General features: G+C 38.3%; 1 long non-coding RNA gene across 1 annotated transcript in view; it reads right to left on the bottom strand.

The window, feature by feature from the left end:
* The window catches only part of LOC122180003, a 210,224-nt gene that overhangs the window by 93,339 nt on the left and 92,143 nt on the right, over positions 1-24,742 (bottom strand). The window lies entirely within an intron of this gene.

The following is a 24,742-nucleotide window of genomic DNA, read 5'->3' as shown; positions in this document are numbered from 1 at the left end:
TCGGATGAGAATTGATTTAATTTAATCCACTGTCTGGATTTTGTAATATATTGATTCCTTCACTAGGCAAAGATTGACAGAGAGCTGAAAAAGTATTTTAGAAATCACAAATAAACTCTTCTGACATTCCTTGTTAGAACAAAGCGAATAGAATTGTCTTTGTGAAGTTCTAAAACTTCTAAACTGAACTACATTGGCCTTTAAGAAGTCTGCAGAGTAAGCTGAGGTAGGTTTAAGATTTGTCTTACACTGGGATTTTCTGTTTTTCTTTTTTTGCTCTGTTGAACCCTGCCCAGTGCTCCCCCACAGAAAGCAAGAGCTCTGCGGAGTGCACTGCACTTTCTTTACAGTCAGGTCATCAAGCAAAGACCATTTGCTTTTCATGAGCTTTTGAAGGTTTTTCCACTCACGGCAAAATCAAGCTAGTTCGTGGTAGGAAAGAAAGACAGGAGTAGCAGGGCTGGAATAAACACTGCAATACAAGTGACAAGGCAGATTTCAAGTTTTACTTTCTGTGCATAACTTCTCACTAAGCTGCAAAGGTGACATTATCTGTTTAGCTTTTCAAAGCCATTCAATAAAGTAAACAGAATTAAATTGCATCCAGAACAGGGCTGCAGATGAGTGGTACAAGAAATAAGAAATATGAAAGGGCACCAGGGAGTTGGCAATGGATCTTTCATCTCTCTACTGCTGAGCCCACCATTATGGATTTCTGCGCTCAGAAAAGCTTGTGCCGCCTAGGGATATGTGCATCGGCTTTCTTCATTAAATGGATTATGTTTTCCTTGCTGTATGACTCACTTTTCTCTGAGGGAAGAAACAAGTAACCAGTAACATTAACGGACAAATTGTCTCCCTGTTGCATCTCCTGTAGGCTGTCACAGTAATATTTCAATGGATATGTTGTCATTATCTTTCATGCATGCTGTCATTCACTTCTGCTATACCGGTATGGCAAGGAATGCTGCCTATAGCACACGTTTTTGCTACATTGGAAAGGGCAAGAAAACCTGACCCTTGCAGGCCAGAGAACCATTTTTCCTACCAAAATGTACTTGTTTCTGTACGACAACCCTCCTCTGCTCCTTTTGTAAACACACTCTTCCCACGTGTCTTACTGAACTCTCTCCAGGGTTATATACTCTGTGTCCTGATCGTCCTAGATAGTGGATGTTGTGTTGTCTTTGCATTGCATTCAGGCTAGGAGAACTCACGTTTTCTATAATTATGTCAGGAGGGGACCTAAGTTGCGTTAGATCCTACAGTGCTAATGTAGCTCATCATACAACTTTCCCCAGGGGCTGGGCAGTAGAAATATCCCATGTGAAAGCAGTAGGGAAAGAACTGTTGCCTCAAAAACAGTTTTTATGTAGCCACAGAGAAAAGAATGACCATTAAATAGGAAAGTCTTAAATAGAAAGTCTTGTTTCCCCAAAATAATGTTTAAAGCCATAACGCATATATTTGCTGACATAAGTTTTACAGTCAGACCATTAAAAGGTTCCTGCTAAACACAGGAACCAAAGATTGCTGAAGTACCATAACAACTTTGTAAGCAGCTTCATACAGAAGCTTATTCTTAATAGGCTAGGCTGATGATTAATTCATTCTGTGATAAAAAACCGGTTGAGATTTCATAACTACAGGACAGCTTGTTTTCCTCTCTAATTTTAGAATAAGCATAGTATTTGAGAGGATGAGATCTCTTAATCCCTTGATCTTGAACACCACAGTCATCAGAAAAAAAAATCATTTAACTAACTCCAGAAATACCCCAGTGGTCAGAGCATCAATTATGTTAAAACTGAAATTCACATGAAAAAATAATCACAGAGTAGGTAAGAAACACAACCTTTTGCCACTTCTGAACACAAAGTTTAAAAGCAAAAGTTTGAATGTGTAGAGCAACGTGTCTCATAATGACTCAAATAAGTCTGAACTAGAGTAGCTGTCCCTGCTACCAAAAAGCATCTCATTCCATCAGTGAGGATGGAAATGAGTGCCTGGATGGAAATAAGAAGCTTTCCTCAGACAGCAACTTGTTCTGGAGCCCATTAAGACATTACAGCATCTGGCTCACAGATCCATGAGTTCTAACACATCTTCACAACAAATGCTTTTTCACTACTAAAACTCCAAACTTCATTAAATGGCTAAAGTCTATTCCTTAAAATAGTCCAATCAGCATCCCCTCACCCTGATCACTGGCACCAACACAAGGCCCACCACTCATTTCAAGCAGTTTTGGGGTATATTTCATTATAGAAAAGTCTTCTGATATCGTACATCTGTAGAAACCAAAGCATCTGTTATCAAAAGAATATGAGAAAAGTACAGGAATTTTGACTGATACAAACTGAACTCAGACATCTTCTCTAGCCACACGAGTTAATCCTATTTTCCATCTTTTGTGACAGCTTGCATGGAAGGAGGGAGGGAAGACACTCAGCCAAGATACCAGATTTTACCGCTTGCTGTTGTTCATTACTCTGCAATTCAGCCACATCATTTCATGAAGGGCAAAGCAGACCACTCTCATGCTACAAGTCTTTTGCCTTAAGTACACACATCGTAGTACTTTGCTGAGTTGGAATATTACTGGTATATTGAAATTGAAAGGTTATGGCTCAATTTGTGCTTATTTTGATGTGCATAATTAGTATTCCGTGCAAAAGTACAAACTCAAATTTAAAATATAGACTGCTATAACCATACCTGAAATTTGGATCTCTTTCTTATACAGAAAACCTATATAGAAGCTTTAATCCTCAATATTCAAAGTGTGCTTCCTGTATCTCACGCAGAAGCTGTTTTCTCCACCATCACAGATACGTATTCAGAAAGGGAGCTCAGGGTAAAATAATACAAAGCAAGAAAATTCCTGTCAGATTAACTTTTCACTGTAGCCAAGAAAATTATGCTGATAATTTATGATGTTAAATGAAAGCCTAAAGATATCGATGCTTGACAGCCTGGACAATAGCATCTCTCCCTTAGCAAGAAAGATGTAGAAAATGAAATTGTAGCTGTGAAGAACTGTTAAACCAAAAGTGATCTGAAACAAATCTGAGGCATGATTTAGTCTATTCGTTTGGAAAACAGAAAGTAGAATCAATCAGCAATTTTCTTTCTTTCATTGTAAATGACCTTGGAAGGAATCTATTCTACCTGAATTCTACACACAGCAAAGGCAGTGTGAACTGTATAAGTGTTAGATCTCACTCTACCAACTTATTTTTCCTTCGTACTCATTCAGATGCAGCTAGATTTGTTGGTATTTACCTAGGTGTTATGTATTTATTACTGAATGTTATTACTGGGTGAATTTTGCAAATAATACAGGACACTTTATTTTCAGTTTTAGTTGATTCATCTGCTTATCAAACTTAATTTCCCAACTCTGTTGATTATGCATGATTTTACCAGGGTCAAAGCACAGTAAAATCCCTTCTCATTCCTATGTGTGTCAGGCTTCTTTCCTCTGAATTTTTTTTTTTTGTTTTGGAATGTCAACAATGACCCAAAGCCCAACTGATGAATTAAGGGAGTGAGATGGGAAAGAAAAGTTCTTTTCAAAGATAATAAAAATATCAGACGATAGAAAAAAAATCTGAAACTGTACCTTGGGCAGATGATCATTTTATTTACCCATTCACTGCTCCCTTATCACTGTCACCTACTACATTTGTTCCAACTGGGATAAGAACCAAGATTAGGACTGTAATGCACTGTGAGAACAGTATAGAAAGCAGTCAGCAACCTGAGATGTGTCAGGATGCAAAGCTGCTCTTTCCCCCTGCCAAACACCATTCACCACAGAAAAAGATTAAAAAAAAACCTCAAGCCTTCTTCCATTGAGATCCCAGATCAGGCTGTGCATGGTTTTTTGCCAGTGATGCTTCCCATGCATAGCTGCCACTGGAGATATCAGGAGAGAAGGAGGTTTCCATGGAAACATATGATTATAGCATCTGCAAGTAAGAGAGACTTTTTTTTTCTGCCTGGGAATTTTCTAATAGACTTTATTGCAAAGAAGCAGACCCTTTCCACTTGATGTTAATGGATTTTATATGTTCACCCTTCCTGGTGGGCTCTGGGACACAAAATTTCCTAATTTGCATATCTTTATGCTCATGGTCTTTACCTCTCATGGTCTAAGTCTGGTCTGAATCTAATAGGAAGGTTCAGCACAGGAAATGTGTGTGTCCAGGCACAGGTTGTGAGCAGCTCTCTAGGTCAACTGTTCCTGGATTTAGTTATTGACCAAGCACTGCTTTAGAACTCACCTCTGCAGCCTGCCAGACTGACTGAGTTTAATTCTTCTGGCATTCCTGGGTAGGCTCACAAGTGATTTCTGTTAAATTTCCATGTCTGAAGGAAGCTGTAGGTGAAACCTGCAAGCTAGGCAACTGTTGCTTAAACTGTCTCACAAGTTATGAAATGAAAATGCTTTGGTCCGGTGCTTAGACCATCTGTTCTTTGCATGTGTGTCATACTGATGTACTAGATTTTACATCTAGCCATTGTTCATTTGCCTACTGCTAACTGGCCTGAAAAACCTGAAATGCTTACTTTCCCAGCTGTATTTTGAGTGTGTTATTATTAAACAAACTAAGCAATTCATGATGCACAAAAGAATAGTATTAACTGGTTTATGTCTCTATTTTAATTGAGGCCAGATTTTCATCTTCCTGTAACACCAAGATAAAATCCATTATCACTGGCTTTCCTACTGATTAACCCAGTTCCACTGTAGCTTAAGACAAAGGAGAGTACATTTTTACCAATCTAAATTTTGGAATGCTAAGTAAATCTTCTCTCTGTTTTTATTTATAAGTTGCATTTCCTAAGAGCAATTCCACAGCCTAGACAGAATATCTCTAAGTGCATATTACATTTTGAAGGTTATTAAAGTCAGTCAACCTTGCTTTTTTATACCACAACCCAAGGCAAGTTATCACGGAAAAGCCTGCCTTCCTTACACATCTCATTGCTGAGATGTATACTCTAGTAAAATGCTGAAACGTCCCTCTCAGGCATCTTGCAGTGTCATTAATGCCTTGCTGTTGGAAGCTTTTTGGTGGCTTAAGGACAGGTGCAGCCCAGGTACCTCTCAGATTGTCAAGTCTGATGGAATGAAAGGTTTTCACAATTCATTCACAGTGGTTATTATAGGTTTTAGGGGAGCATGAATGCCGAATTATGGGGTCTGCATCCTGATCAATCCTACTAAACGAGAACCAAGAGTCCATTTACCTCACAGAGAGGTAGCCTGAATGTTTATCAGCATAGAAAAGAAAGGAAACTTTTTTTCCCCAATAATTCTGCTTACAAATTGTTCTGCAGTTCATCGTCATTCCATATTTTCAAGGACAGAATCATAGTTTCTTAAGGACTCATCTGCTCCTGCTGCTTACATTGCTACTTGAAGTCAATTTACAAAATTGCAGTCGGTTGCAGTGGAAATAATTATGATGTCGAAAATACAGTATCGTGACTTCAGTTATAGGCATAAGTAGCTGAAGCAGATGAACTCTATAGCCTTTTAATGCAAAAAGAGTAGAAAACATCAAGCAGGAAAAGACGAAAGGGAGGTAGGGAAAAAGAAATGTTTCAAAATAAATGGATTTTCAAAATCCAGCATGTAGCTATCATTTACCTTTTCGTGCCTGACACTTTGACTTTCAAAAAATAAATATGCTTTTGCAATGCAGAAGTCCCTTATACCATTCATTTCCAACCAATACTAATGCAACAAGGAGGAAATGAAAATAATTACCATAGAATTGTTAAGAGATCACAACTGTTATAACATCCTTGGTCTTTATTGTTTCCCTCAATTTCCAGAAGAAAAGGAATCCATCTATGACTGACATGTCTCACTTTGACCTCAGTGAGCATCGTCTCTGTGCTAGAGGCAGCTACTCAGCTGAGAAAGGTAAACCCACTCCTGTCCTGCTTGTCATTTTCCTCGGAGACATTACTCTGCTGATACTGTATTCCTGCTGATAACTCACATAAACTAAATCTCTGAGAATTTTACAGTACATAGAATGTTTAACTAGCCTTCGTATGTTATTAAGCCTGACTCTGACAGTTTAATAAGCATTAGAGATAGTATATTTTAGCAATGAGCTATCCCATTATTTATATAAGAGGCTATTGATTCAATGTGCAGTATGGTAATGACATTGAAATTTAATTTTTACACAGTATTGATTATTTAACATCGTATATCGACTGTATTATCCAAAATACATTTCAGTTTCTTTTTTTTCCTGAAGTATCTATAACAGATTGTAATTACTTCACAGAACATTCTGTTACTTACAACTACTAGTTTCGCTAACTAAAGATTGGAAAATCAATCAATTATTCAATTCAAAATTCATACTTACCATCTCTTGTTCCCCTATTATCAAGTGAGATATTAATTTAATGTGACATTGAAATTTGTACATTCTCTGAGCGATAAGCAACCTTCTCACCAATGCTTGCTTGCTGCTCTCGTCTACTACCTGATACCTTAAGAAAGTGGGAAACAGAGAAATAGCATATGCCCCATCGGATCCCATGGTTCTGGGTCTTGAATCACAGGTTGGATGGGACATTAACAATCATCTAGCTCCAACCCCTCTGCCAATAGGCAGGGTTGGCCAACGTCTAGATCAGGCTGCCCAGGATGCCAACCAACCTGGCCTTGAATGCCTCCAGAGATGGGGCATCCACAGCCTGTCTGCCTGTTCCAGCACCTTACCACCCTCTGATTAAAAAATTTCTTCCTAAGATCTAACCTGTATCTCCCTTCATGGTTTAAAGCCTCTTTCCCTTGTCCTATCGCTATCAGAACTGTAAAAAGTAGATTCCCCTCCTCTTGTAAGCTCCTTTCATCAGGAGAGATGTGTGGGGAGGGGAAGGCTGTTACTGAAGGAGACACAGACAGTAGAAATTATGAACTGACCAAGTCCTGTTTGGGTAGAGCAACTTTTGGACCAAGACGAACATACAGCTACGAAACCCTGCTCTTTCACAACACAGCTCTTCTTACCCTTGTGGAAAAAAGTGTTGTTTTAGCCTCCTGGTTGTATAGAGAGGCCTGTGGATTGAACTTTTTTCTCCTGATTTTCTCATTCAACTCACAACACAAGGAGGGAAATCAATTCAACCCTGAAATGACTGGCTGACTGGTGCTGGAGCAGGTCCAAAGAAGGGCAACAAGGCTTATGAAGGGCTTGGAGAATGTGTTCTATGAGGTGCAACTGGGGCTGTTTAGTCTGGGTGAGAGGAAGCTGAGGGGAGACCTTATTGCTCTCTTCCAGTACCTGAAAGGTGATTACAGCCAGAGCGGGGTCGGTCTCTTCTCACTGCTGACAGGTGACAGGATGAGAATGAGGGGAAATGGCCTCAAGTTGCACCAGGGGAAAATTTAGGTTGCATATCAGGAAAAACTTCCTTACAGAAAGGGTCGTTAAGTACTGGAATAGGCTCCCAACCAGGAAGGTGGTTGAGTCACCATCCCTGGATGTGTTTAAAAACTATTTGGATGTGGTGCCCAGGGACATGATTTAGCGGAGAGTTGTTAGGGTAGAATGGTTAGGTTGTGGTTGGACTTGATGATCTTGAAGGTCTTTTCCAACCTGAGCAATTCTGTAATTCTGTGATTGAATCGGGGATCACCTCTGTGTGGCATATAAGCAGAGTAGCTTTTCTTCTATATGAGAGCATCCGTTCAGTATCACCTATAACCACAATGAGGTTTTCATGCTTCTCATTGAAGAAGTTATCAGAAATCAAATTGTTTCTGCCAAGTGCTCGTACAATTTAATAGCCTACTTGGGCGCTCACCAAGAGACTTGTGGCCTTTTGCAGAACAAGGTTTCTGCACAAATGCTAGCATGACAAAACAAGGTGAAGAAATGCCTTTACAAAGTACTTCAGCACTGTTTACCTTTGTTTTTCCAAATACAATGACACTATGATCTTAAGATGTGACATGCTTAAAAACAAGCCAGTTGAAAAACATACACAAATAAATATAAGCTTAGGGCTTCTCTTAGTTAAATCTGGAATAAACAATTTCAGCCTTTTTCTGCATCCACAAAGAAAAGCAACATACTTTTTTTTTTTTTTAAACTAAAATCTGAGATTCATTCATTCATGCAAATAACTGATCTCAGTAGAAAAAAAAAAACTGAATATGACAGTAAGAGCTGACATTACTATCAGAAAGCCTGACAGTACTACAACATCCTTCACTTTAATGCACACCGTTGTCTTGGAAGCCCAACATTTATGTGTGCATACACAGATTTGGATCAGGAGATGTATTCAGGTGTTTGAATAACTGCAATATTTGTCCTATGAGTATGTATTGCTTACAAATTCACATGTCTACTGGTCACTGCTTTCAACTTACGGTGATGCTTCTGATATTTGCTAAACTTCATAAGTGACTCTAATGATTTTTAGTGACTTTTCCTTATGCTGGATCTGTCACCTTCTGTGTGCAGCCCATACTTCGTGTGTGCCCAAAAAGTAATGTTTGTGTGTAAGTAAGTGCCGTGTGCATGTGTGTGTAACCACAAATGTAGGGGAGAGGGGGAGGCAAAAATGTGTTCTATCTGGAGTTTCTGATCCTGTTCAGCTGAGGACATCACTGAAAATTTACTCCGTGTTTTTAGGATATTTCTGTACCCCATCTAGGCACAATGAACCCAGGGCTTCCTATTAAAGTAATGCCAAAGTAGGAATTGATGAAATTCTTGAGATGTGACATAAATTAGAGGGGTAAAATAGAGATAACTCTGGGAATATAGGGAAAAAAAAGCCCTTTTTTTTTTTTTTTAAAACTGAAAAATCCTGCTCTTGGTGCCAAATTCTGGTTGAAAGTCTAATGCCTTTTGCAATGATATATTCATCTACAAAAACAATAATTAAGGCTCAGTCAAACTAAACATGTATTTTACCTGTACACAAAATGCAATTATTTGTTGGTTCTCAGATGGCTGATATCATTACTGGTTTCATTATAAATCAGATGGAGTTTTATTTCTTCTCTATACAAGCAACGTTTCTCAACAGTGTTTTTTTTGGTCATATTTGGCACCTAAAAAAGTATTTGCTAATGAACAGATATTTCATTCATTGAGGAATATTTTTTTTTAATGAGCAAATCCTCCCATAACTCTAACATTAGCATTTCCTCGTGCTCAGTATAATAGACTCCCTGAATAAAATAAATAGGAAGCATTTCCAAGTGCTAATTTTAGTCCCCAACTGCAGTAAAAAAAAAAAATAATAATAATAATAAAAAAAAATGCAGAGGACTAGAGAAACAGCTTCATTTCTCATTTCATTGTCAGCAAATTGCACCATCATAGGGTGCACTTGATGCCCCGTACACAACATTTTATTGGTGGTATGGCAGGCTGGACAAAGTTTGAAACCATTCTTGGCAGGACACGCTCTCCCTTGTTTTGTGGGTGAGGAAACTGAGTAAGACAGAGGTTAATTACCTCCAGCCACAGAATGTGCTGCCACTTCAGTAGCAGCAAGGATAGAGGCATAAAAATGCTGTGAGCAGGAAATACCTACCTCAAAACAGACACCAAGAAGTCCTTGGTGAAAGTCAGATGCTTGCCTGGGTTATGAAATGTGGTCCCTTCACAAGTTTTCTTATAACTCAAGACTAACATCCTTCTTGTAGTGATGGGCCCAAAACTGAACACAGTACTTGAGGTGCAGCTTAACCAGTGCTGAGAATATGGTGACAGTCAATTCCCTCTCACACTGTTTTTGATACAAGCCCAGACCTATTGGCTTTCTCAGCTAACTGGGCACACTGCTGGCTCTTGTTCAGCCAACACCCCAAGCACTTTTCTGCTAGACAGCTTTCCAGCCACCCTGCCCCAAGCCTGTAGCACTGCACAGGGTTTTTGTGATCCATGTGCAGGATCCAGCACTTACCCTTGCACAGCTCTAGATTTCAGCTACTAAGGATTTGGGAAAAAGGAATGCTCAGTCCAAGCTGCGAAGAAGAACACAACTTTTTGAACTCAAACTATTCCTCCAAATATGCTTTCTTTCCTCCTCTCTTCCCTTCCCATGCCTTCTCATGTGATAGAATTCAACATGCCTTTAATTTCTGCAGCTTGGAACACAGAAAAAATAAACATCAGTTTTCTGTTTCCTCTGTGTGCTTTTTCTAAGCAAAGAAGACAGGGGATTCTTTCTCCCACTCATATTATTTTTTTTTTCCTTAAAAAAAAGAAAAGAAAAAAAAAAGAGATAGAAAGGAGAAAAGTAATATTTTTTTCAATACATCAAAAATAATGTATTCATTTTAGTTTCACTCACAATCTTTATTATTCTAACCTTGTATTGCCCTTCCACAGTGAGAAGCCATAAATAGCCTCATGCTGAAATGTCCTAAGAACACAAAACTTGATCAGTCCATCTCCAGCTATTAACAATGCAAGATTAATTATTTTAAAACCCATAGATGAAATGAGTTCAATAACATTTACTGTGCCATTCAAGCATTTACTCTTTCTTCACCAACCCTTTATTGCTACCTGAATTACAATTGCTCTCTGGCTAATAAATGAAGAAGCTGAAATTTTCAGGCTATTCCTGTTAATGAATTAACTTTTCAGGTACTTATTAAAGTGACAAATGAATGGGTTGGAAGATAGTAAATCTACTTGAAATATTGAAGAAGGTAAAGATTGGATTCCAGCTATTCCTTTAATCTACATTTACCTTTACAGAGGGCAAGCAGAGTCGATCAGTCAGGAGAGAAGCCTGAGTAAGAGGAGCTGTTCAGAATATTTCCAGATTGCACTGATGAGACAGATGACAAATGGAGGTTCATGCTAAATGGATTTTTGGAGAGACAAGGGATGTCTTGCTGCTCTAAGTTCACACAGTGCCTTTCCGGAATGTACAAAAAGCCCACTAATTAAAAACCAACACTGCAACTACAGTCAATTGGCTTCAAGTTTTTGGACAAGCTCTGAATGTGAAGACCATATAGACAGATTGCTTTTTTTCCAGGACCTTGTTATTTATTTTCATTATTGATAATTGCACTGTAAAAGAACGTGCTTGTGTGCTTCTCCATGAGTTAGAAAGAAGGAGACTATACTTTTGCTATATGAGCAAGAGATTCATTGACTAATCCTAATGAATGTTTTGCATATCATCTTCTCTATCCTTGTGTTCACAGAGGAATATACCTGACTAAAAATAATTAATCCAAGTTGACATTAAAGGAAAAAGATTATAGATTAAAAGGCAGAAGAAATCATTTATACTTGTCTAACAGAACAGATGAACATGGAGGAGTTAAAACACTTTCATTTTTCCTCAAAAATGCAGAAACAAAATGCACTACAAGTTAAAGAAAAACAAAGGGACAAGAGGTAGGTGGAAAGCAGTAGGTGATATTTATCCCATTGTTACCAAATCATTTTTTAAAGGAAAAATACTTGTCTTTCCTGGTGGAAATATTCTTTAAAAAAAAAAAAAAAAAAAAAGAAAAGAAAAAGAAAAAGAACAGTGGGTATACATTGTCAGCCATTCTCCCCCTGATCATTAGCCATAATAACATGCAAAGGCAAGAGATGATATACATTTAAGTAATTACTTCATGGTAAGTAAAGTTTTAAGAGCCACTTCCTCAAGTGGAACTTCTTTAAATGATTTATCCCATAAGGTCCCATAAGATCTTTAAAACTGCCAGATTTTAAACAGTCTCTCAGATTTTTTGAAACCACTGTTGATGGATTGGAAGTTAATAACTTGTATTCTCTTCTGAGAATCCTTGGCTTTCCCCTCTTTATATGTTAACGCCCTGGACTATTGCATCCAGTTATGTGAAATGCTGAAAGATCATTTCTACATGAATCTGCTGTATTGACAACAACAATAACTTATTTCGGCAACAACAATAACTTATCTCCATAGATTATGAGTTTCATGAGTTATTCACTTTATCTTAGGCCTGAAAAGGTTGAAGAAAGAAAAAGGTTCCCTAGAACATGTGTGCTGCTAAGGATACTGTCTGCATGTTCACCTAACCTTGGGACTTGCATATTGCAATAGGACCTTGGGAGCAACTACCCATGCAGACCGTGCACATGTGTGTTTTTCAGTCTGGATTTTTATGTCTGCTTCAGTATGACCAAGAGGAAGACTACAAGATTGATTCTGGGCACTTGTGCACTTTTCAGTAGAATAGAAGATACCTTGTCACTTTTGTCTGAGGTGGATTCTTGCAGAAGAAATCTCAGTTTTTCTGGGCTATCTTATGGATGTATTTACTGTTCACATAATTAAACTATCAGGTTACAAATAGGCACTGTAACATCTGTTACTCACATTTAAAAGCTTCATTCACCTGTTGCTTAGACTCCACTTTCCTCCAATGACCAGGAATTTTCAGCTAATTTTCATCCCACAGATCTTTCCTCACCCAACAATTCCAAAGAAAGAACTGAAAAGGCTATTTGCAAAATGTTCTAATTACCAAAATATGGGAAAAGTTGTTTTATGTTTGCGTGTGGGTTTTTTTTTCCCCACCACAGTTTTATTGCATCTGTGGCTTCTGCTTTGCTGAGTACAAGCCTGTTTTACAGAAAACCTGGTTACACTATCTGTCAACAGAAGTGAAAGGCAGTTTTGAAGTTACAAACTTCAGGTAGACTTCATGCTGTCTAGGGCCTGATCTCATCTGAGCTTTCCTGTTTTCACTAACGATAATTGCACGCTAGTTCTGTACAGCTGGGCTTTCGAAACGTTGAGATTACAGAAAGGCATATCACTTGCACTTTATAGAAGTTACGACTGCTTTACTGTTTATAATCATTTGAAAGTCCATAGATTTTCAAAAATTAAAACCAGATTCCCCTTTCAACTATAAAGAAGCCAAAAGCAATTCTTAAACAGAATTCCTACATTTTCTTACACTGTTAGAGAGGTTTATTTCCTTACCGGTTTCAGCTTTAGATCAGCAGGGCAGTATTCAAAGCTGGGTAGTAAATATTTCAAGATCTGTCTACACACTGAAATGTATGCAGCTGTATGACAGTTTTCACAGATTTGTAGAAAACAGGGATGGAAAAAGCTGAAAGAAATAATCTAGTCAACCTGAAAATAACATTCATAGGGAGTTCTTGAAAAACCAAAATTGGTTTGGGACCAATGGGAACACAGTAAAGTCCTGGCACAGTAAAGTTGGCATTGCGAAAGTTATTCCTTGATATAGAGAGAAATTATTGATAGTGTTCTCCACTGAGATGAGTTGGTGAAAACTGCCATCATCTGGAATGTAGAACTGCAGTGCCTTGGATACAACTTTAAACATGTATTATGCACAGTTTAGTGGTCTCTTCTGGTGTTCTGATCCATGAAATGTGGCTATTAACCAATAAGGAAATTCTGAGACTTAAACCAGTGGAAGATACTTCAAAAGAGAAAATCAACAGTAATGATAGAGGTTTAAAGAGCAAAAACACTCAGAATCTCCTCTGGGCTGGTGTCCCTCAAGATAAACTGGGAACCCTGGAGTTGCTGAAAGCTGTCCATATGAAAGCAACCTTCTTGCAGGGTTAGATCTGAGTAACTACTACTAAATACACCTATAGAGTTTCAGAGAGGCAATTAAATAGACATCCATAGGTATTAAGAGCTGTCTCCCTTTCTGTTCTCTGTCTCCTATGAATTACTCTGAAAATACTGCAAAAGATTTTTTCTCATGCCAATTGCAGTTTTAATATGACAGTTATTAGTAGATGATTGGGAAGAAAAAGATCAACTGAAATTTCAGCACCTTAAAGGCATCTGACTAACATGTTGCCTTAATCTTCAGAATTTCCACGTTCAGGCAATGTTTCCACTCTCAAAACCAGATAATTTTTTTCTTCCAAAATCCTCTGTTCTGAAGAATGAAAGCTAAAGAGCTGTTCTGGTCTTTAAAAACCTATGTGGTATTTATTCAAAGAGAAATTAAGCAATTTCCTGGGCAGCTTCAGAAGTTGAATTTTCTACATGCTCTTTGTAATGGACCAAATTTCCAAAGAGAGCTTTTCTTTATGAAAACTTTTACTCAGCTTGAGTCCCAGCTTGCAGACTATTTACTTACTGTCCTGTGACTACATCATCACCTGGTAAACAGATCTGACTCTTACCTCCCCTAATACTGACTGAAAGCTTGCTTCCTTCCCGAAGAATAATCAAGCTGCATTTTCCTAGTTCCTCTTAACTACTGTGAGTCCAAGGAAACACTTGAGGCCTGTCTCTGATCTAATTTACCCTATTTTTACACTGAAAAAACTTCCCAGGATTTAGAAGCTATGTGACAGCAGGAACCAAACTTTGATCTTGCAGCTTTCCCTGGGAGAGCTGAAGTTTCTATAAAAGCAGTCACAAAATCAAGCTGTCAAACTTGCAATGCCATGAAAGCTGACGGCATGCTCCAGATAACAGGCCAAGCTCATTATTTGGCTTAAACATGTAAGTGTTCTTTCAGCAGCGATCAGCCCATTCTCAAACCTTAAGATGGATCTCAAGATGGGAATTAAGTGAGAAAAAAAATGAAGTTACTTTGAAAAGAGTTTGATTACTATCTACAAAAGAAATCTGTCTAGCACTATCATCAAACACTTATCTGTGTGAATACATGCATAATCTCTTACTTCATAAATATTTGCTTTTGCAAACGGTTTGCTGTAAATACGATTTGCAGCTTCCCAGTAGGGGAAGTTGACATTATTTTCTTTTTAAATAAAGGCAGTCACATGATTCCATTGCATCAGACTGCACCCACAATTCACTTTCAGCAAATCCAGTGTCCTGTCCATGGGTGCCAGAAGGAGAATTTTGATCCTCAATATCAGCTGTTTCAAACTTAGACTTGTACTCTTAAATTTAAATCCTTTCCCTTCTTGACTATCTACTGCTCTTCACACCATGGCAACACCCCCTTTGGGATGCTAAAGAATGAGCAATTCAGAAGATATAGGATCAGTATACTTATCTCAGTAGAAAATAACAGTTATGGATACAGCAGCAGGCCTTATTTCCTAACCCTTCATTATGCTTGAAGTCCCCTGATTTCCACCTGCATCTCAGTACACTCACCTCAACAAGCTTATTGGCTTAAGCCAACTTGTGTTTTCATGTCACAGCAAAGACACACTTCAAAGACACTTTACTTTGAAGGCCATGATAAAAAAAAATGTCAAAGAAAACTGAATCTATCATCAAATGACTGGAGTCCCTTTCCTTAAAAAAAGATATCTCTTTCATGTTATAAATTATTTAAGAGAATTCCTGCTGGTCTTGTTCTCTCTCCATGCCTTTTCTCTTGCTTTGAGAGTATTTAATTCAGCTCACTGTCTGATTGACAAAGGCACAGCAAATACAGCTTATCCTCCTTAAAATATGGGAATACAGTCCTTGCAGCATTGCACCACAGCAATGGTTCCCCATTCTTACAAGCTGTCTTAACAACCCATGAAGAAATTTTTTGAATTGACAATATTTTGCAACTCCAAGGAAGAACAATGAAGAAAACGAATGTGAAAGACTTCAAAAAGGTAACTATGATTGAAACAAAATATGTGGTGGAGAGAACACAGAACTCAAATCATCCACATAAAAAACTTTCCTTTGTACTGTTGCTATTTAAGCTCAGTCTCCAAAATTGTTGATTAAAAACTTCTAGGAGCAACTTAGCATTCAGAAGCATAAGCCATGTTCAGACAATATTGGATGTTTTCTGGAGCAAGAACATTCTTGCTTCTTTCTAAACATCATTTTCAGTAGTGCTGATTGAAAAACAGGACATTTCTGATGAAGTTTTTTACATAAAAATTAAAATTGTTTATTAAGAATTTGACTAGGAATGTTCAAATTATAATTTAAGTTTATTATCACTTGGCTTTCATTATCTTGTACTATTATTTTTGCATGTGTTATTCTTCTGATAGCAGACTAGTTATATAGGGCATAAGCCCATCTCAACACTAACTTAATATTTAAAACTTGAGAATGTTTACATCAGTTATTTCAAGCTCTCTGAACTGGCATTTTCTAAGAGCCTCACCTTGCCACAAAACTTCTCAGTAACCTTTGAAATATTAGTCCTTGAGCTGAGATCTTTGAAAATATCACCAATTGTGTTCCTGTATGAGGGAAGACAACGGGTTTGACCACAGTGCTACTAACTGTAGGATGCTGGCAGACACGGTTCTGGCATAGCAGTCTTTATTGCCGATGAACTCCATCAAGACAATGACAATGTCAAACTTGCATTTTTTTCTTCTGTGTTTAAATACTGAATGTATTTGAGCCACTCTAATTCAATACTGTTAACACAGAGAAATTCAGAAATCTAGTTCTGAAGTTAGAATTGCTGTTCATGAAGCAAACATGCATAGCACAAGGGATGCCCTTCCAGGAAAGCAAAGGGCTCTGCTTTCAAGCCTTAAAATTGCAGATCTAATATTGATGTAGAGGAGATAAAGATTTTCAGATCCAAAAATTAGTACTATTTATTGTCACACTACAATAAATTGCAGTCCTTGTACATAGGCTTTTAGCTTAAGTAGTTTCCATTCTGGGTTACATTTCCAACTTGCTCACAGCAAGAATTAGAAAAAAGCAGACACCTTTCCTATTAAAACAAATGGTATATTCATTCCTAAATCTCAGCGCTATTCACTGGGAGCGAGGTACTAGACACCTGAATGAGAGCTCTGTGTGATCATAGAGCCACTTAGCTATGTTACTAATAATCTAGAGTGATTCCAAATATTTACTGCAAGGTAAGATTTGAAACAGATCTTCAAAACATAGAATATATTAAATCTGCAAATCCATCATGCTTGGATAAGCCTCCATTAAGCACAGAAAGACAGCAGTGCCCAGAACCAGATCCTTCCGGCTTTTTGTGTTGCAGAGTTCCAGAAAGAGAAATGACAGGTAATGCCATAACTTCTAAAATCATTTCTGTCTATGAAATACACAGATTTACTAGATGCAGCACTCTTGAGATACCATACCAGAAGGTGAGGGTACTTTCCAGGGACCTCCACAGCCAGTAAAGGCAGTTTAATGAAGCCCAGAGATGAATTCATGGGACAGAAAATATTTGAGTTCCCGTGGTTACTCCCTGGCTCTTATCAGTCCAGAGAAGTGGATTTCACGTCAGACTGGGATGGAAATTTAATCCAGTGCATTGGCTTTTGGCTATCAGTCAGATGTGTAATCAGCTGTGAATAACACTGTTCTCTACCCAATGAAGGCATCTTAAAAAGACCACTAAAAAACAAAAAGAAAACAAAACAAACAAACAAAAACCCAGCTACTTGCTGAACATTTGAGAAGCACAATGGTATGAGAAGTTAGCAGCTCCCTGCTCTGTCATTCCCTAGACTTAATTCATATCCTTGACCTTGTATTATGAAGAGAGGCAAACTATTCACCTCTGTAAGTGAAAGAAATGCATTCACACGAAAGGAGTAAGCGTGACTGGGAAGCGGGAATTAATTTTCCCAAGGGATGCTATCAAGGCCAGTGCAATGAATGAAAACACAGCAGGGAGGAGGGAGGTGCACTTTGTCTGGGTGCTTGCCAGGAAGATAAAACAATGCAAGTGTTAACATTTGTTTTGCTCTTTGCAAATCAGCGGAGAGGCTTTGATAACACTATGTTTGGTAGGGCCTAGCAATGTTTCTCTTACAGGGGCTGACCATACTGGCAGATGTATATACACCCCAACACACTTATACACTCCTAGAATTCCTCCCTGCTGCATTCCAGTCATGACTCTTATGTAGTTACCAACACTGGAGTTTCTTCATCTTGGAGACCAACATTCAAAATCAAGTCTATTTTCAAGAGACCTGAGCACAAGGCTGCTCCTATGCACTTCCTGATAGAAGTGGCATGCAATTTTCCTTACTTTATTCACAGGTGTTCAAACTTTGTACTTCCCCTTCACTGAATTTCTATCTTGTGACAGGAAGATGAGGATGGCCCATTTAAATTGCACTTGCCCCTCTGAAACTGGGGCTATTCCACATGCCAATTAGAAAGGGTTCATAAGTAATTAACAGATCTTCTAATAGAAGGTTAATCAATTATTTAGCACCTATAGCTCACTTGGCTAAGTATGACTATGGCCTATAGCCAGTTCCATCACCATCTGCCACTGTGCTAAAAACCAGAGTTAACAATATATCACTCATCTGTCCATCACACACTCTAAAATGGGAATTAATCATGTATTGGCCTTTCATAAAGTATTGGCAAAGAGAAGATTACATGTCACCCATTTGTGCTTTTGCATCTTCAAAAGCTGTATTTTGCTTTCCAGACAAAACCCATTCCACTGTCATGCCCAATAGGACAATATTGGCCTTTTCATGGTTGGTAGGTCCAGTCAGTCTCCCCAGGCAGTTCAACATGGATCTGCCCCAGAACCTGCCTTGGTGCCGTATAACCCTAAGGCTTTAATTCCTGGATTCATAAGAACATGTCAGCTTTACATAAACCCTCCAAGAGCACAGTCTAGAAGGAAGGAGCCTTTTCCCACCCAGAGACGGCGCTAGTTATTACAGTAGCACCTTCAGAAACTGCTTTTCTTCTTTCTGTGTAATTAATTCCTTAACAAGTGCTGCTGCTACCAGAAATGCTCTGAATTTATCCTACTGCTCTGTCATTAGCCTGGAAGTCCTTCAACGCATGTCAGTGAGCAGTCTCCCATGTGGACATGGTCTGTGGCCCAGGTAGTGAAGTCAACCTGCAACCTCTCTCTGTTCAGGAAATGATACTTTACTAGCACAGATAAGGCCATTTAGTACTAGTTAATCTTCAGGCCCAAGTGCTTCTCTAACACTCCCAATGTAATGGTGTAGCTGTTAGCTAATCTCAAAGCTTACTGCATATATTCCAGATCACAAAGACACAGAGGTTTAGTACAGTAAAAACTGTCTGGGTGTGTAGACTGCATGTGTTTTACTGCAAGTGAGTCTGGTTCTGACCTTGCATGATTCCAAGGCAAAGACAAACATTTTGTGAGAGAAGCAAATGAAAAAGGGATCAAAAAGTGAAAGGGAAGCATAGGAGAACTTTGAGCACTTCTGGCAGCACTTACCACTCCCTGGAGCAGCTGAAAACTTGCTCAGTGGTGCTCTGTCGGGAGACAAGAAGGGACAAAGGAAGGGAGAGAAAGGAATCCCACAGTTTTGAGGATGCCTGCTTCCCCCATCAAACTCCTGCCATGTTGAGCAGTAGACAGCCAAGTCCTTTTACATAACAGCATGGTCATCAGTGTACCTGAAGTGCTGCGATGCCTTTGAACAAATAAGGATACACCTAACCAGTTTAACTGACACATGCATAGAGTGGCACAACCCCACTTATTATCAAGATAAACTTAAGATTATCTAAAATTGGATTACCTTATTAATTCACATGTTATCAAACCTTGGAGGCATGTTGCATTATATTACCAAGAACATCGTCCACCAGATGGATTTTCAGAAATAGCCATGCACACTGGCCTTGTTAAGCACTTTGAAATAGCCTGCTACAACTCTGTTCATCAGTGCAACATTTCCCAGCTGGAAAAGGGTTTTGTCCTGGCCAACAGGGGAATAACAACACGAAGTTGATGGAGCAGACTTCTGCCAACCTTCCATTTTGCCCTTCTGCTTGGCCCTCTGAGGAGGGCTTTCTGCATCTCATAAAATATGTCAGGATTTCAACTAACAGCAATTATTTGGGGCTGATATTCTGGGCTCTGCTCATCCTTGGCTGTTATCTACTTAACAGTTACCACTGCTGGCTTAGTTGGGCAGTCAGGGGACATTAATCAATGTTTCTAGTGGCTTTAGTCACCTGAAAACATAATGTTGGCACAATTTCACCATCTGTCAGACAATATTAGTAAGAACATAAAGAATTCTATTTATTTTCTTTTAGCTGTGGAAACAGCCTTCAAACCCTACAAACTTTTCCATTATATACTGCTGCAGGAGCACATCATATGTATATATAGTATGTTCTCTTTCAACTGCCACAACACACAAAAAAAAAAAAAAAAAGCCCAACAACTAAACTCACACCCTCACTGAAACACAGCACAAAGAAGGCTTTATGGCTTCATGAAAACTGAAAACTCGTAAATTAGACAATATTAATTGCCAGTAATTGTTTCACCCATAGGGAAAACTATTGATGCAATGACATGTTTATTTTAAAAAGGACCATTAATGGAACTGGGGGAGGTAGACTGCAGAATGATTGTCTTACATAGCATTTGAGAATTTACCTTTCTTCTTTGTAAATACAACCTTGATAAAAGCATTTACAGAAAATAGACCTAATATATAGCAACACTCACGTTCTGATGTAACATATTACAATAGCATGCATTGATTATGTGTTACCTGCAGGTTATAGATGACACTATAGCACTAATGGGTTTTGCTTACAAGTTTCACTAAAATAAATTCTTGTCCTTGAATATGAATGAATTCTCCTCTGAAGTGTTTTCTGGGCAGCGCAACCACAAGTGTCTGGGCTCAGACGGCACTGATGTCCCTGAATGTTCATGGCCAGCCACACCTAGAGCCTCCATCCACATGCACAGGGTCTCCATTAGGCTTGGTCCTGGTGTGTATATTTTGAAGGTTGATTACTTCTAAATCATTGCTTTTGGATAGGTTCCCATTAGTAATATGACTATAATAATTTATAGTTTCTTAGAGGACATATAAATGGCCAACAGATGAAAGACAGTGAAACTTAGATACTTCATATGAAGTCTAAACCACATTAGAAGAGCATAATTGGAAAAGTATCTCAATCTTTCTCCTCATCATTTTTGCAATGAACTAAGTCATTGTTATCATATAAGAAAACAGTCCTTCTAAGAAGCTTAAAAATCTTAAACCTCTGTTAATAAAGTTGGTTTCCTGGTTAGCACATAGTCATTATCTGGTAGACAGGATGCAGCTGTATGCTGGGAAATCCTTATAAGGCTGCTGGTAGTACCAATGCTCTCAAGTGACGCGGCAGCTCGCTTTGGCAAAGAACAGAGCTAAAAGCACTGACTGGCCGTCTGTTCCCATGTATTTCTGACTTGCCATTGAAGACGAGCGGTGAACAATGAATGAGGAAATCAGCATTCTGTTTTACTAAGTCTGCCACTGCTTCCTTCTCTGTTGGCACATTTAACATCTACATGAATCCCTGTCTTAGAAAGTCCTTAAGTGCCTGACTGCTAGCAGTAGGACAGAACTACCTGTACCATCTTGTTTTTAGCAGTGTCTACTCAGCCCCGATTGGACTGACCTTTAATCTGTCCCAGTCCAGCTGGTTCAAACTTCAGATGGCGGCTATGCACTGCTCTGTGTCAGAAGTGAGCTCTCCTGCTTGGTCTGATCCTTCACACCATAATTAAAATACATCTAGTTCCACTCTTCATACATAATGACTAGAACACTTGTAATAACAGCTGATAAAGATTCCTATTTCATGTTTCCTTGCTTAAATAAACTCTGTGGTCATTAAAGTGGAAAGAGCACCTGATAGGCTCCCTACCTTTTCTTATCAGTTTAAAGGCATAAAGATAGATTAAAATAATTCCACAGTACAGAGACTGCAGTTCCATTTCGAACAGGTCACACTCAAGATTTATTCCCCTATATACCAGAGAACGCTGATTTAATTAGACAGAAGGTACTGATCTAGCTGGGCTGGTACCGTAATACAGAAGTAATATTGCTGTCCATTTTTCATAATTTTCAGGTTCTCTGCCTCCTTGTACGTGACCATCCACTGTACGCAATAAGGTAGGGTAACTTGTTAGCTGTCTCCAGCTCCTTTGAAGCACAGATATGAATAGCATTCATCGGTGCAATTCCAATATAAGGTGAAATTGGAAAGCTCTTCCTGTTTACTAACTGACTTCTCTGCAAGTGACCTGACATGGGAATCTTCATTGTATGTGGTCATTTGATTGAGTTACACATCCTTCAGAATCGCTGCAATTAAAGCAGTCAGTGTCGCAGAGACAAACCCATCAGTGAGACCAGGTATGTCTTCTAAAATGTACTTTACACTTTTAGAACAAATGAAGGAATTAATTTACATAAATGAATAAAACTAGCAGGTATTCCTGTAAAGATTATTGCAGTTTACACAGAAGATTAAAATTTCACAGGTCACACTTTTTGTGGTACACAGCCAAACAATGCTATAGAGGTACAAAAAGACCACCCCTGCCTACTAAGGGAGAAAACAATGACAGCACCACAGAAATCATAACAGCTTTGCAGCTTTTTTTTTTTTTTTTTTTTTTTTTTTTTGCTGTGTAGCAGTATTAAAGTGACAGCCACAAAAATTGCACAGTAATATTATAATTCATATAATTGTAACACTGGATTAATACAGTCATCCAAGATCCATAATTATAAAGATAGATTATAAAGATTGGCAGGATAGCAAGCACGTGCACTGCCCACATCTGTAAAGTAGTAGGAATATGGATGAAAACTGTCTGTAGAATCAGAGAATCACAGAATCACTGAGGTTGGAAATCACCAATCCATGCCCATCATGCCCTATAACCATGCTTCTCAGTGCCACATCTCCACTTTTCCTGACTGCCTCCAGGAACAGTGACTCCATCACCTCCCTCGGCAGCCTGTGCCAATGCCTCACCACTCTTTCTGAGAAGAAATTGTTCCTAAAACTTGACCTGACACAGCTATAGTTCATAGCTAGTGACACCACAAATTCTGGAATTATTTAGATGTCCCTGAAGTTGGATGATAATACAATTAAAAGGGGAAGCAGTTATTACCTACTTGATTATTTTCAAGATGGTAATAAAACTACTTTGGGGAATATTCACATATTCTAGAAGTATACAGGAATCTAAATAATTTAATTATTTACACTGCTGATTATAACACTAGCATTGCCTTCTGATAGTCTGCATATTTACAGAAAATATGAACAAGAATACTTGTTTCAAATTTGATTCCTGGATCACTTCTTTTTCTTTATTTGGTATTAGAAATTTTAGGACTTTGGCAAAGTACTGACCAAATACAACTTCAAATTTCACTAGCTATGAGAAAAAAACAAGAAGAAGCAAAGCACATAAAAGAAGAACCAGTATTAGTAGTTTGGCTCACATGGACTTTCCACATGACAGAAATTACAACAAAGAACTCAGGACTAATTACGTTGTCACGTCTCTAACACATCTAAATGTATGCCACGGGAAACTGAAAAATAAAAATGGGGTTCATTTCATGACATGCACTGCGGTCAAACACCTGCTTTCATATTTTGATTCAGTTAACAGTCACTTTAATGACTGAACTGCTTCTTCTAATAAAATATTGACTTCTCAGGAAATTGTGAGCTTCATTGAAAGGGCAAAATACCATAGAAGGTTAAATAGATTATTTCTGTAAAAATATAACACCCCCCCCCCCCTTTTTTTTTTTTTTCCTTTTTCAGATGCTTATGGGGATGTCTACCTCCGTTTAAGCTGTTAGAAAGGAAAATATTTTTCTTCTGAGAATAGATGTGGAAGGACTGATGAAATATGCTGATTAACAATCATTTTAAGAAAATCCTTCCAAACTGAATTTTATTTCGGTTGTAGAAGGAAAGAACTGGTAACCTAATTTCTAAAACCAAGGTGTTATGAACTGCATCAAAACTGTTATTAAGAACAATTCCCTAAAATACGATCACTGGATGGCATAGCTGAAACGTGCCTATTTTTCAAGCGTTTGTGTTTTATTTCTACACCAGAAAGATATTCAAGTTCTTAACTCATTTCAATAACACAGCTGTGTCAGCTCTGCCACATGAAATACTTGTAGCAATTCTGGCTTTAGATGCATCTAGCTTTACACTTTTGCTCACAGTAATTTAGCAGAAGCATATGTTGAAACAGTGAAGAGATCTGCACAGGAGAGGGACAACCTCTACAGAAGCATCATTCTGTGTCTCCTTGCTCCCAAGTATTTCCCAACATTGGGAAGAAAAAGCTGCATCAAGATGTTGTTTCTTAGAGATGCAAAGTTGTGGAGCAACAAGAAAGGAAAATGAGTAATATGGAGAAAGCTCACACTGGCTCTCTCATCACAGAAGTGGAGATACTGAACAAAATTTGCCCTGGCTTTTATATGAGGTGTTACTTGAACAAGTGGAAGGGAAGACTGATACATAATTCTATGTTCACTTTAATCATTCAGGTTTCAAAGGAGAAGCACCAAAAACACAACCAATATCTTTACCAAAAATGAGTGTGAACTGAACTTGATGCAGCTACATGACTTAGCATCTCTCTTCATTGTTCTTGCATTAGTATTTGTGCATCTCAATAGATGCTTAGGAGTGAAAAAACTCTTGTGATACGTTAACTACGTTTCTACCCATTAAATTATATGCAAAGCTTAAGAAAGGTAAGATGCTACTTGTGTATTACTGCAGAATATCTGCTGCTGAATGTAATGCTTACAAGAACAAGAAGAAAAGCAGACTCCAGAACTCAAACTGTGCTTGTATATCTTCCAGTTTAACAAAAAGACAAACAAGAAGTTGCTGCACTTATTCAGGAAGTCAGAGAGATAAACAAGAGATAAAACATCCCACTGTGCTAGTTTCAACATCTGCTGTTCCAAAACCTCCATGTTTATTC

The sequence above is a fragment of the Lagopus leucura genome, unplaced genomic scaffold (genome assembly GCF_019238085.1).
Source record: "Lagopus leucura isolate 7727_CA_CO unplaced genomic scaffold, USGS_WTPT01 Super-Scaffold_100004, whole genome shotgun sequence".
Lineage (NCBI taxonomy): Eukaryota > Metazoa > Chordata > Aves > Galliformes > Phasianidae > Lagopus > Lagopus leucura.
The sequence above is the reverse complement of the archived record's forward strand: the minus strand, read 5'-3'. Positions and strand labels throughout refer to the sequence as shown.